The 15,568-nt window shown below is 35.6% G+C and overlaps 1 protein-coding gene across 7 annotated transcripts in view; it reads left to right on the top strand.

Annotated features, from left to right (window-relative positions):
- Positions 1–15,568, top strand: part of LOC126853826 (uncharacterized) — a 194,661-nt gene that overhangs the window by 50,337 nt on the left and 128,756 nt on the right. Inside the window, exons 1-2 of one of the 7 annotated variants that reach the window (XM_050599876.1) lie at positions 5,306–5,384; positions 5,905–6,069. The exons of 5 other annotated variants lie outside the window; for them this stretch is intronic. The gene's annotated coding sequence lies outside the window, so the exon portion shown is untranslated. Of the gene's footprint in view, positions 1–5,305; positions 5,385–5,782; positions 6,070–15,568 lie in introns of those variants that run through there. One more of the 7 variants, XM_050599875.1, reaches the window with a different exon arrangement.

The following is a 15,568-nucleotide window of genomic DNA, read 5'->3' as shown; positions in this document are numbered from 1 at the left end:
TCTGTAGATTATCAAGATTAATTATCATTAATTATATATATTTGTCACTCTCCCAAGTAATTTCAAAGCATTAAAACGGCGAAATCTATGGAATTTCTCTTTTTACGGTTTTATATTTTTCCGCGAATACATTTTCCTTTATAAAAATTTACGCTCTCTAGTGTTTGTGTGAAATCTATACTTTTGCGTTATTCTATTTTAAACTGCATGTAAGCACGTTTGATAAATTAAATATGCATTAAAATAAATAATATTTTTAACGCGTTTCTTTTGAGCATAGAAAAAATTCAGGTTGTATAATATGTATTTTGCATTGTATTTGCGTAACCTCAGTTATTCGAGATACCTTGGTCTTTCATGGTACACAAAAAATGAATCGTGGCATACGTAATAAGAAAAGAAATAAATCATTTACACGCGTGCGCGATTCTCCGCAGGCGAGTCTCGTATAGCGAAGGGGTGAACGTCCGCCCGATGTGGGTAACGGGTCAGGATTTTCCGCGAATCTTTCGTAATAAGTTCCCTGGAAGAAATACCACGGCGAGAGTCCCGAGCTCTCTCCGGTGCACTACCAAAGGAAAACCGGTAGTCGTAATTCCAGTATATCCAGCGAGCATCACACAGCGGCCGAGCCTTAACGTCTAGACGCGCTCGAGAATACGACTTCTTGCTCGGAGCTAAAAGTCCGACAAGAGCGAGAGAACAATGGCAATGAAAGAACCGCGATGACAGTTTACGTGCATTTTACGAGCCAGGCTAATTAATCGAACGGTATGTAAGACGGAAATGCATGCGATTTACGAGTGTAATGGGATGTGAAAAATATCGACTATTATAAATCGCTCTTGTTTTTTTGATCGCGCACGTGAATTAAAAGAGATGAATACTTTTAAATTTATACGAATGAAAGATATGTTTGATACACGAAATTTATGACATTTAGTATGGCATTGTATTAATTATATATAATTATATATACTATCTTTTATTTTATTTCTATTATTTTTATTTATTATTTATTATTTTTAATTTATCATTATGTGCTAAAATGCATAATATATATATATTTTTTTTGTTAAGAATTCAAGATTATTAGTCATAAAGTGTTATAAAAATACGATATATATTTATATCATCGCGAGAATATAATCGGCATTTTTTTTTTTTTTTTGTTTGAAAATATTACGAACAGTAGACGCTTAATTAATATGGTTTGTAATAGGTTCGCCGCGAAACAATTTTATTCGTCGTCTATTTTCCTAGGCCTCCAGCGGTAGAAAGTTTATTTAATGGTACGTCGTCGGTCATTAGGCATAAATTGGTCTTACGATTAACGTTTCCTTCTTATTAAATAGTAAACGAAGCAGGTTCGCGCGAGCATGATTTGCTCGCCAGATAAGATTTTATTCGCTTTTAGTCGCTACTAACAATAAGCATAGGAATAATTTCGAAGCGTGATTTATTCTTCGATACATACACAACACGTGAGTTTCTACGTGAGTGTATAATCGGCAAAATTATTTCGTAGTTATATATTGCGAGAGAAAAAATAGTCCATATAAAAATTTCAAAAGCAAATTCCTAAAGTGCATTATAGGACGTGACATCTTATAGAGTCGGGTAGAAATCATCGGAAATTTTGATTTTTTTTTTTTCTCGATAAATCACGTCGCGATACCCGACGGGGTTATGACTTTCCCATAATTCATTTTCACAGTTATCGGTTTGCGTCCCCGGAGACGTATCTAGCATTAAGCTACCGGTGAGTTTCATCATTTTTTCGACTATGGGTTACGCGGCTTAGCGGGACAGTGCTTTTTCTCACCAGGAAACTTTTATACCGTCGTAATTATTTACATGACAGCCGTATAGAGAGAGGATCTCTGACTGCGGTAAGCGGTGGCAGGTAGAGGCAGGAAGTATAAATCACGATGAGGAATGGACGACATATTCAATAACCTCGCAATAAAGTGGGACGAAACTTTATTAGGAGACGCGTATATGGCGCGGTGAAAGAGGACGGGGGCGGGGAGGAGGTGGTAGAATCATGAATTTTGTCCCTTTCGGTACTGTGTCGTCCTCTATAAATCGTCAGATTAATATCGCCCGTGTGGGAATCGAGAGAGATCGGCTCGGCTGTGAAAATCGCGTGATTTAGGAAATCGGATACGATTTCCCAGAATTACGATCGCAATATTCGCATGAGAGAGCGCGCGCGAGATAGTCTGCCGATGCTTCCGTATAGTCACGAATCAAACGTGAAACTGTCATTCGAAGAGAAAGAATAATGGACGATTTATATACGTTTATCTTCTATATTTTTGAAATAAAAAAATTGCGATAATAAGAACTTTGCAACTCAATCACATGATATTCTGAAGTAATGATATCGACGATATTTTTATGGGACATAAATAGATGTTTCAGAAAATCACCGAGCTCAATTTTTACGATGCATTCTTTGATCAATTTGAAAGGAATATCCCTTAAGAATAGAGATTGATATCAAAAAAAATTTGATTTCAAATTATGGTATCCCCGCTAATTTTTCATTCGATCGCAACTCGACTGCGCGCGTACGTGTATGTATTGTGACGCTTCGTCCTTGGACGCGATGTTGTTGCTTGACAAACAAGGTAAGGTACGACGTCTCGGTCCCCCGATAGTTACACTTCGATCCCTTCGGAACGGCAATCATCGTCGAGGTCGAGACTCGCGAGACGATGGAGACTCGTGCACTTGGCTCACGCTGCATTATTCCCGAGTGCAATCGTGGGAGAGTTTCCGGGCGGCGAGAGAGCGGCGATTTGTCCGCCTGTCAGGCGGGAGGAAACACGCCGTGTCTCGAAAAGGGAGGAACACCCGAGAGAAGTTACTCGGGGGTAATAACCGGCTGAATTGCCTCGGACCGAACGAGCAAGCAGGCAACCGGAGGCGGATCTGGTGTCACGTCACGTTCCCGTATATCCCGCGCCGGGATGGATGCATCGCGTGTCTTCTGGACCACTCTATTTCGCGCGAGGGCAAACTTGTCGAAGGCGAGCGGCGGTTTCCTCTCGATATATCGGTTGGATTTTCGCTCTTCTTACCGAGCTTGTACAAACGGCTATCTTGACAAAAACTTGATAAAAATTGATAAACTTTGATTAGTTTAGAAAAATTTCTTATTTGGTAAAAGTTAGAATATATTTATCTTAATTCTGTTTCTTAAACTTTAAATATGATAATCTAATCTAAAATCAATATTCGATTTAACTTTTTCGATTTACTCTATCTTATTATATGACGACTTTGTTGAGAATATTTCAAAATTAAAAAAGAAAGTGCGTTTATAATATAGGAAGATCTCAAATTTCATGCACATCTAAAAAAATATGAAAAAATATATCGTAAAATATATCATATATATGAATAAAATATTATATCGATAGGATATTATGACAGGAAAAAGATCGAGTGCCGCAGGCACTTAATAATAACCACACGCGTGCCGATAATCTTTGTACCACATGCACACATACAACACACACACAAAAGCGTATTGGCATCGACCGCGAAACGGTGTTTTAAAGGGAAAAGCAGTTTAGTTGCTTTGAACGCGTGCTGTCGGCGGAAAATCGCGCGAATTCCGCGACGGTCGCCGAATTAGCCTAATCGTCGGTCCTCTTTGATTTCAATTCGTTTGCGCGGTTGCATCCTGAATGAGCCATTAGCGCCGAGGCACGTGCGCTTCACAGACAGTATGACGCTTTTGCCGCTATCGTCGTTGCCGGCCTGCGATGTGTGAGCTTTGGCGATCTCCCGAAATAACTCTCATCCCCCATACATGCAGAATGCACTTCTCGGCAGGTGCAGTCTCGCGGTGATGCGCTCACGCAATCGAAATGCGCTCGCGCATTTTCGCGGAAAACACGCCCGGTGTTCAAAGCTGTTTTTCCGCATGTTTTGCTTCTAATTATGCCAACTATTAAATTTGATGAGATTCTCAAAGAGTGAACGTCGTGTTGTATTAAAAATATGCGAGAAAAGAAAATTTTATGAAAATTTAATCGATTTTTCGATATAAGTATTTTTATGCGAGACAAGGATATATATAATTTATTAATTTAGATGTATGTTTGAGCGCCCCGTTAACGTGAAATAATTCATTACTTCTTCAAATGGAAAATAGAAACGTATTTTCTAGCATACATTGCCAAGTTTAATTATGTCGTATGTACGTGAATGTTTATTGGTATCGCGAAGTATGAATGTCGTAGTTGCATTTGTGAATTAATCCGGAAATTCGAAAGAGGAAGGAGGTTTCGACGAATGCTCGGATCACTTCGCGATAAATAAGGAGATCCGACAGTCGAGACGACGCGACGCATCGCCTCGCGAATCAAGACACTACGCAGCTGCATAAAATTCAGTTTGCGTGCCAAGAAGATAAATTTAAGACGCGTTAAATTTTAGCTGTATCAAAGTATGGAATCTTATTTTTTGTTTAGCATATCGGGGAGTAAAACATGAGATTAACAATAACATGAAATATTAATTTTTTAATTTTTTTCCGCCTATTTAAGTATACTCTATAGTCTTAATTAACTCCCAGCAATTATTATACATGTATATATTATATTTATTAATTAATTATTATGACTTATAACTTATGATTTTTAAGATAGAATTTTCATCTATTATTAATTACTTACTTATTTCATTTAAAATATTGTACAAGGGTTACGCGACACCTTATAAATTTGGTATGTATATTTTATATATATATATATATATATATATATATATATATATATTGCCAAGAAGCTTTTTCTATATTCTGCTTTTCCTATAATTTTTATAAATTTAATATAAGAATTGCTTTTTATTATTTCTATCATCTTTTCAATTATATCGACCTTTGATGAAGTGAATTTTAATTAACAATAAGTAACAAAGATAATCGAAAAGAGCTATTTGTATTATTTTCTAAATGTTTATTTTTCTCAATAAATTCGCGGCAATTTATATATATATATAATATCAATGAATTAAATTATCAAAAATTATCACAAATATAATTTCATACAATTACATTGTGATCACTTATATATGAAACTTTTATTATCGATACGGAGAGAAAAGAGAGAATATTTGATGTATATTTATTTTATATGTTAAATATTTTGTCAAGGACTCTCTCTCCCTCTCTCTCTTCATAATCAGCGCTAGCAGTATGCGGCGACGTAAACACGCGCTATTGTTGACACGCGGCCGCTTTGTTGTCAGTCGCACGGCGAGGCTGGAAGGACTAGCAGCGGTACGAAACGCTCGTCGTAGTATACGCATACGTTTCGTGATCGTACAAATTATAGAGAGACATCAAATGCGATCGAGTAATTGAAGTAATAAAAAAGTGTGACATATCGATTCCTTATTAATACATACGTGTACTTTTATATAAAGATATATTTTATATACATATGATATTCTGTATATACGAAATCTACGCGTTTAGAGTACATTACGGATACAATACAGAACTTTGTTGGCATATTTTTGGACATTTTAATAATTAAGATTCGCGTGATATCATTAAAACAAAGTTGTCATTTCGAATTTCCATTACTAACAAAACACATGGCATATATACATATATGTATATAGAACAAGTCGAAACGACAACGCGACATGTTTTTTAATAAATATAATAATAATTAACTTAGCATTTTGTTAATTGCGTTGAAAAAATTTGTTTATCTATATTTTGTTTGTACATCGGTGATTAGTTAAAACACGTGTTTTGCAAAATTTATTCGATCGAAATTTATCACGCGAGCAATAACTTCGTGTCATCGTTCTTTTTCGTCGCAATATAATCAAGTGCATATCGCGTACGGTTATCATCGGGAAAGCAATTTGCAGTGCGATCGTCGTGTCCTGTTGATGATAGTGCGCGCGCGATCGTAATTAACGTGTCTCCGTGAATGAGAATCGTGTGAGTATCGTGTAAAGGAGCAGCAAAGGACGAAGACAAGAAAGGAGGAGGAGATCTGAAAAGACATCTGTCAACGGCGGAATAACCGTCGGGTGAGTAATTTACAAGTGATTGTTAGATGGTAATTTATTCACGAATATTAAATTGTAAATGTGAATTCATCAGCGCAAAAAAAAAAACATTAAGAAAATAATACACTATCAAAGTATTCGATAATAAAGAAGTGGTAGAAATAACGTATGTATGTAATCGTACACAATAAATTTGTTCTTTTTAGTTGAAATAGAAGGAAATAAAATTTAATATATCTTTAAAAGTTGGAGGAAAGGAGAGAAAAAACGAACAAAGTGCAAGAAGTTTAGCTGAAAAGAATAAATCTAATGTTGAATTCTTATTTGAATGTTGACTTTCTCTCATATGTTGAATATTTGTTCCATATTGTATTTATTTTAAAATATATAGGACGAAGTGTGTGAAAAGTGATATATGTATATGTAATATATGCGTATAAATTAATAATATTTAAAACACACACTTAAATTAAATTTTCGTTGGTTTGAATATTCCGATATCTCTCTTTTAATGATGGTAGCAGCGTGGAATATTTCAATCGAATCGAAATATTTCGTCGATATTTCAATTTCGTAAACGTATTAATTTTTTGTCGGCTAAAGTCTCGTTTAATAGAATCGCTTCTGTCGCAATGACGAAAAATATCGAAGGGCTTCTTGGAATAAAGGGAGAGTGGCCACGGGGAATGACCGGTTTCACAATAGTGTCGTAACAAAACTAACAATGGCCAACAATACCGCGTCGTCGAGCACGTATTCTAGTTCGCAGAGGGTCCTCTTACTCGAATTAGGGTGACAATTCCTTTCAGCTGGGGTCGAGAACGTACAATGAACTCTCGTGTAATTCATCATCCTGATAATATTAAAATTGATCTCATAGTAAATTTAATAATCCTGCTTGCTATTATGTCAGAGAGATATACGTGTAAAACCGTGATAGCGGACAAAAGTTCTTACATATTGCGTAAGATTTAAATTTTTTGAAAGGATTTTTAAAAGCAAAAATTAGAAAAAATTACAAAATATAAATCTCATTAATTTAGGAATTTTTTGTGCGCGCGAGAAGAAAGGAGATATGTCACGCACATTTTGTTATTTTACGCATACGTACATAATCACTTATGCTAATTAAATTTTAATTAAGTTTAACGTAAGTTTAAAGTAAAGCTTAAATTTTCATGACAATATTATGACAATATATATAGCTTTTAAGTAACAAGTTTTTTAATTCTGTCTAATGATCACTTTCAAAGTTTGCGATATTGTGCATTTTGATTATTCGAGACATTTTCACAATGTGAATCATCGATATATTGTTCGTTATCATCTTGAATCATGACACAATGCGTCGTGCATATATGATGCATCATATGATGCCAGACATTCGTAGTGTTTGCTCCCGCAAACAATGAAGAAACGTTTGACGTTAATATGATGTGCTAGCAAAAGACTAGTCTTGCAAAAGGCAAGTCAGAGAGTCCGATAAAACGCGTCGGCCGTCATGTCATATTCAATCAATCAAATACCCTTTCTATATGAAATTTTTTACTGATTTATATATCGATTTTGCTTGAATAAAAATATAGTAAATTTTTCTGAAATATTTCTACGCGTTAATTTGCATTATAAAAGATTTCGAGAAAAAGATTCTGATAAACTAATACAGGAATATTATTTATGTGTACGTAAGATAAATATCTCTTTTCTATATCGCAAATCTGTATTTACGCACATATATTCTGCTATTAAATCGAACATAGCGGCTCGCGGTCCAGACATCGAGTGTCTCTAAAGTGGTTTGTACGTACTGCGGTGACTCAGCCGTGGAATGTTGCACGCGCGCCCTGCCTTGATTGTCTATCAGACCTTACAGTCTCTGGCATTCTATAAATAATACGACACACGTACGCGTCGTTTATGAAGAAAGGTGTCGACGCAGCGGTAACGAAATGACCGTTAATTAATGCCGATCGTGATCCGGAGTCGCGTCACGCGATGCCCTTTCGTCTTCGCGGAGTTATCGAAAAATCAAGAGTGAAATGTGCATCTTATTTGGACGGACTTTACTTACTTACGAGACATCATCAATTTTGGGATACCCCAAATCTTAATATTTTTATTTTTTTAATAATATAGGAGAATAAACATGAAAAATTGAACGAAACATATTAAGTCGTTAAAATATCTATCACTAAATTATTTTTTTAAATTATTTTTTGGCAAGTTTATGATAGAAATTTATATTTAGTCTGTATTTTTTTTTGTATTTTTGTGCAAGCTTTTAATTTTTTCCTTTTTCTCAATATTCACCAACTTTCTGAAATATTACTTAAATTAATAATGTCTCTTAGTGATTGATTAATTATTTTTATGAAAACTCTGTTCATATAATTTCGTATATTTTAATAATTTTTGTATTTTTTTAAATACAAATTTTTATAATTTGATAAGTTTTTCTTTGTGTTTTTTTCTCTCTTCTATAGAAATAATAATCAAAAATATATGTTTCTTTTCTTAAAGTCATGTTTGTGTTGAAATTATATGTTATTCACTCTTTTAAAGAAGTGAACTTTATGAACTTGATCCTAAATTGGCCATCGACGATTGCGCGTTCTGATCGCGTGCTTCACCTGTACATTTTAACGTTTGCTTTTATTGTTCTAGAATTGTAATAATATCTTATAAGGTACATCGGGAGAGAGGGATAATTGTTCTTTATTCATGGTCTGAACCGGAATGAGCTTATTGCTTATCGAATGTATGGATCGAGTTATCGAATATACGAAGTATAACGGTTGAATCGAAAGTTGCTTAACTGCTTTAAGAGTTTAAAGCTTTTTTCGGAGTTATATCACCATATATAGCACGTGCATAATTCTTTTCAATGGTGTTTGCGCGTCTTGCTTTCTCTCTACCAAGTATGTTTCTTTCAATTCATAATTATTTTAAATTTCTCCGACAAACATCGTGTTTGGTGTGTAAACTGTGTATTTTTTTTCTTAATATTTGATTTTAAATATCTTTAATCAGCCTGGAAATTGTCTAAAATTAAAGTTTGAATTATTTAAATTTTGAACAGCAATTTTTGTGTGTAAAAAATAAAAAAAAAATACCATTCCGTTATGACGTGCTCTGTAGCAACGACTGATCCAATAGTGCATGCACAACTATAAATTCGCGCCGCTTATTCATTTGATCTCTTAAAGGCACAGTCGTAAAATAAATGTCTCTCTCGTACAAAAGCTCGAAAGCTCATACGATTCAGACGGCGACGTCTCGCATTTGTTCGTTTTTAGTGTCGCACATTGATCGAGCGCGAATTTGGATGCGAGATTCGATTCCGCGACTACTTGGATTACTTTAGTCTCCTATCGTCTTTACATAGTTTGCCAAACGTGATCTTTTACGATCAATTTGGATCCCGTCGCAGTCGAAGCGTTTCGGTATCGACCTCCTAAAATTGAGATAAAACCGAAATCGCTTTCGCATCGGTAATATAACGTATGCTCTGCATTAAAAAATTATTTGTGCGATTACGGGCAATTTTCTCCAGCAGTTTAAGATCCAAAATATTTGGTTTTAGATTTTGCTGGATCAATATCTTCGGAAAATTTTAGAATCGTCATAAAATTTTCGAGTGAATATTGCAACTGTTTTAACATTCTGTTTACATATTTGAGCGATATTTCTATTTAATATTATGCGAATAAAAAAATAAGTGGAAGAAGTGATTAGTTTTTGAAAATTTTTTTGTCAATGATCATCGAGAATAGATGAATTAATCGTGGATGCAAGACGCTTCGTATATCCCCGGAGATGGGATGACGTAGATGCGGTCGCATAAACCCGCGCATACGGTCATCGTTCGGCGACGATTTAAATGCAATGGGAGGTCGCATCGATAAAAGAGGAGCGAGTCGTGACGTTGCACGAGAAGTCGCACAGGACGCGATACCCACGCAATGCTTTTCATGTTTATTATGTCGAGAGAAAGAGAGAGAGAAATCTCATTCATGCTTCGAATGGCTTGCTTGGCTGGTGATTTCGTTCGAAATTGTCGATCTAGCGCAATCGTCTCGCTGTGAGTATGGAACAAATAAACGGATATGATAGTTTGATTTGTTGTTTTCGAACATCAACTATATACACGCTCGAAAAACATATTTTTCCTCGGATGGATACTTATGGCTATAATAAAAGTTTCAAGAAAACTTTTATACAGTAATAACGTGATGATATCTTGTTTTTTATTTATTTTTCTAATTTTATTTTTTTAATTTTATTTTTCTGTTTTATTTTTCTAATTAAATTAAAATCATAGGAATATAAAATTATAAAACTGATTATGGGTTTTTAAATAATATTTTTTTACAAATTCATGTTATATATTAATCCATATCTTAATCCATGTTACACTTTATAAAAACAATTAATTAATGCAAAGAACATAATAAGAATATTAGTTGAACCTTTTCTCCCAATGGCCACTTGAATACGATAAGCCTAAGATTTGAGATCCACTCGTCTACATAACTTCCTTTTGCGCGCTCGCACCATTACTGAATAATCTCATTCCAACGACCATTTCGGTCAAATGGTGCCGGAGAGCGACAACGGTGTGCTCTTTTTCGGAATAGCAGCCGCACCCTAAAAATCGAGTGCCCCTTTTCTGCATCGAAATAGTGAGGATGATCCGTCGAGATATCTACGGTCGCCATAAAATTTGGGTTAAACGTGATTCGATTTAAATAAAAATCTACGGTAAAAAAAATCTTTTAATGCAACATTCCGTCATAGTTTTATTCGTATCTGTTTATCGTAAATCGTAAAATTTTCGGATAACTTGTAATGGACAAATTAAGAAGAAATATAAATTATCAAGGTATCCTTGAATATCTTTTTGCTCATTAATATCGCAAGCACCAAATTTATGTTTCCATAAAAATTATTTTGTATTCGAAAAAGAAATCAAATTAAGAATATTTTTATTCAAACTTAATTTATTTGAATCTTTTAAAAAAGCAAATCTTTTAACTCTTTAAATTTTTATTGACCTTTGTATATATAAAAGAGCACAGAGAGTTTGAGCGATACGATACTCGCCATTTATTCACAATCTCCCGTAAACGCACGATCATGACAGCCTATCTGTCATCGCGTTCTCTCTTTCTGTCATCACGATCGAGCGATATATTGGACCGGCAAGGTCTTGTCCTTTGCATCGAAATTGACGCGGATAAGCCGATACGCGCGGAGGAGTAAAGAGTAAATTATCCATTGACGGCGAAGGTGGTAGAGGGGGAGAGGGGTGGTCTTCCTCGTCCGGTCATTTATTCCGAATGAGGCCCTAAAGGCACTCCCGAAACGAGTTTCGGTCTCCTTTCTCCACGCTCAAAGTCGAAAGGAGTGCCGATATCGGGGGCTCTTCTTTTCCGTTCTCTTGCTTGATCGGATCCGGTTAAAGCCAAACGATCATCGTTGCTCTCTGTCATTAACTGTCACTAACATTGATCTTAACAATATTAGAACTTTCTTTAGAGATGTAAATTTTAATTATTTCGTGCCTCCTGTAAAATGTCGCATGATTTTATATTAAATTTTATTTTCTAATAAAATTTTTTAATAATATCGCTAAATTTTCGTTATATATGTTAAATGATAATTACGATCAATAAGAGTAAAGGCGCGTATGACAGTTCGTAATAATTAAATGTTTTTTCACGCATGTTAAGCGCATAGTAAATTTTCAGATTTATCTTGAAGAGAATTTTATTATGCTAGAATATAAAGACGTATCAAAATTTTGTGATAAACCATCATGATATACCCGACTGCTTTTGTTCGCGCGGACGCTTTGTTGCGTGTGCGAAATTGCGTTCGCCGGTTTGATTGTTCTTTCTTTTATTTACTCCACGTCGATCCGGTATCTACGGCTCATAAAGCGACACGTCGAGTGCGAAAGCGATGGACGATTGCCTGACGCGTGATGGAGCTGTGTTTAATGATCCGTGCGCAGTTTAAGATCGCTATTGATTTCGAGCTTCGGTTGGTCCGATAAAATTAAAGGCTCTCTCGTAATAAATTGCATTTCCAAATGTATCGCTATGTGTCAATCGAGAAATAAATCGCGTATATATATATATGTACATGTGTTAAAAAATTAGCACATTATATTACGTACGATGACGCATAAGATATTATTATGCCGAGATTGAAATGCTCATTGAATCTGAATGAGTGCCGTTAATTATGATAATTTTTTCGACAAATGGATTTTTGAAGAGACCTTTTTTTTAACAAGCGTTTTTTCGTGAGTAAAATTCTGCTTATATCGTTTTCAAAATAAATCAAACGGCATTAGAATTTGAAGTAAAAACGTTTCTGGGTGGTTGCAATTAAACAAAATCAGCAAGTAGAAAAATCAGACTCAGAAATAACAATCTACTTCTCGCTTGTATTAATCATTTTCTATCGTATGTATATAAATAATTTGCTTTTAGCGTAAGAATAATAAAGCTTAAAGAATAAAAAACATTTTTCTTATGGAAATGTTTTTGATAAAATTTTTCGAGCACGTAAATTAAATTCTTCTTTATCACCGTCTCGGAAACGTAAAAAATCACATTTTCATTATCGCGAATGAAGAACATTGCAGATGAATGAAGAATAAGGATAAAAAAAAAATGTTTCACTAAAGAGATTATTTGCTTGCGAGCTATTTGATTCTACACGATGAAGCAGCACCATGTATATAAACCGCATCGGAGTTATTAGTTTCTTGCCGGGCCACCACAAATTCTGCATATTACGCGGAACGGCCGGTGTTTTTGCGCGAGTCGCTCGCGGGTGCGATTAACGCTTTTTCACGGCGACGCCGGGTCCAAGTTACAGCGAGCAGTCGCGACTGCAATTTCGCGGTGACGCGTAAATCGAGCCGTTTTCCCGGGTTTCTCGAGGGTAAGATTGAACAATTTAAGGAACGCGCGAACGTTCATATCGTCGACCGCGAAGGTGATGTAAATCCTCATCCTGCGCTTTCCTCTTAATGCCGGTTATGTCGTCGACTTGCGGGCAGATGCACATCGTGAGCGCATCGTGAATGCGTGCGTGCATTCATATACAAGGTTTACGGAGACCATGACTAATTAGATAGATTAGAAGAAAGCAGATTAAATGGAAGTTTCTTTTTAATATATAATTGAAATAATTTTTAGACTTTCTCTTTAGATTTACTTCTTTGTGATTTTTGTAGTTTTGCATTGTGTGCAAGTTTTGAAAAATATGAAAATGAAAATTATAACACGCGAGAAATGTTTAAAGTCGCGCGAAATCGTTTTTTAATAATGGAGTATTGCTGTTTGTAAGGGCGACAATTTAGTCTGCAAGCGATACAGATCTTATTTTGCACTCCAGTTTCAAAGTAACGAACTCACGTTATCATTCATCGCGAATAACGTGGGGATATCGCGGTCCAATCGCAACCCATTCTGCGACGATGCATTTTTTAAATATTGCATCTGAAAATTGATGGACCGCTTTTATAGCGCAACGCGCGCTACGTTTTTACAGCGTGTTTACGATGTCCTCGCGCGGAATCGGCCGAGATAAAAATAATCTACTCAAGAACTGTCGTAAAAACAGCGTGCTCAATCTCGTCTGATCAAAGTGTCGATATTGTACTCTATCCTGTCGGTCTCTCGCCGTCATAATGCGGCGCCAGTCCTCCAGGAGCAGCCACCATTAATCCCCGATCTGAGACGGTCTACTATAGTATTTCACGAGCTAAGTACGCGATTGCGCAAGGCATTGACATAACTGCTGATAACAACGCTGACTCAGAGATTGACGTCTGAAAGCACGGGCGATGGAGAGCGCGACCGACCTTAATTAAAATGAATGCTTTTATCGAACCAGTTTCGCTACGTATCTCGTAATCTGTCGTCGCCTTAATTTACGATCGATCTGTCTGGAAAAATTTTTCTCATGCCGAAGTCATACATCGTGTATAAAGTCTATGGAAAAAATGAAAAAAAAAAGTGTTGAATACGATTTCGAACGATTTCCATATACAATATTGAGAGACAGACGTTCATTTATCCTACCATATTCCTAGGAAAGATGAGATTTACGGATAATATTACACGTGCAATTTTTATTATCGAATATTCGATGCTTTTACGTCATGGCAAGATTCTTATGCATGCTTGTTATTTTTAAATGTGATAATTAACTTTCACCTATGCACTCTCTTTCGCAATTAGATTATGCTAGCTAATTTCTATACATTCGTATAACTTCTAGAAACATCGACTTGATCATATTTTCGTTTTACGTTATTGACATATTTCTTAATTACTTTTTCTGTTATTGAGAAATTATATTCGCGGGATAGACAGCATAATTACATAATCTTAACAGAATAATAAGTTCTTGTATTCAATATAATAATGTTTTTACAAAGTGGAGAAACTGAAAGGGACACGAGAGAATAAAGCTAACGATCAAACGGATTTTAGATTGTAATTAAACTCTTAATTGTTCTTTAATGAAAACGTTCTTTCCACACGGTCGTCGGATTTTCGCGTGATCGACCGTGTCCGATGTTTCCCTCGTCGAGCAGCGCGTTAATCGACCGTATTACAATTACACGAAACAGTTTTTCTTTTCGAAGGCATGGGTCGCAGCTGATGCAGCTCGTGATATCGAATTTGCGCACGCGGCTAACATATCGAATCGCACGAGGCACGCGATGCTTTGGCGATGCCCTTTGATCAGGACCCTTTGGTCCTGATTTGCACGCCCAAGGAATGTCATTTGCAGGAAACCGATCTCTTGACCCATGATATACAATGTCCCATAATATGCAATCTAAGATCTTTGATTTTTACTTTAGATAATTAATTATATTTCATTTCGAGAAAATAAAAATTCCTTTATTCACGATCAAAATTTGAGCGTTTTTTTGCGTTTTTACATTCGACGTATCAGTGTTTTTTTTTAGATTCTTTAATGCAAGATTATTTTTCTGGAAAGTAATTTTAACAGCCGTTTCTCTAAAAGCAATAAGAAATGCGGAGACAGAAATGAATTTGTATTTAGTAGGAAAAACTTGAGAAACTGCGGTACCGCACACTGCACGTATATTCGTAAGGCGCTTATATGAAGTTACGACGGAGCGGCGAATAAACTTGCGGATGCACCGATCGCGGTATAATAAAGTAAGAAGCTTCCTGCGTGTGCAGGCGAAAGCGTCAGAGTCGCGGATAACCGCTAAGTTCTAAACGAACGGTTTAGTGGGTGGCGCGTGACTGGTGTATAAATCGCTGTGTCTACATCACGATTATTGCTTTACATGACACGAACCGCATTTTGTACAGCGTCACATTGCGATACATTGCGCTCGATTTTACATCTTGATTATCGGGAAGATCTGTTTAGGCGTTTGAATATTGCAAGATAAATGTTTAAAAGTTTGTATTTTAAAATTAAAGTTTATATCTTCAATAGTTTTCATAAATTT

This window comes from Cataglyphis hispanica, chromosome 13, assembly GCF_021464435.1.
Source record: "Cataglyphis hispanica isolate Lineage 1 chromosome 13, ULB_Chis1_1.0, whole genome shotgun sequence".
Classification (NCBI taxonomy): Eukaryota; Metazoa; Arthropoda; class Insecta; order Hymenoptera; family Formicidae; genus Cataglyphis; species Cataglyphis hispanica.
Note: the sequence above shows the minus strand (reverse complement) of the source record. Positions and strands in the feature narration are given on the sequence as shown.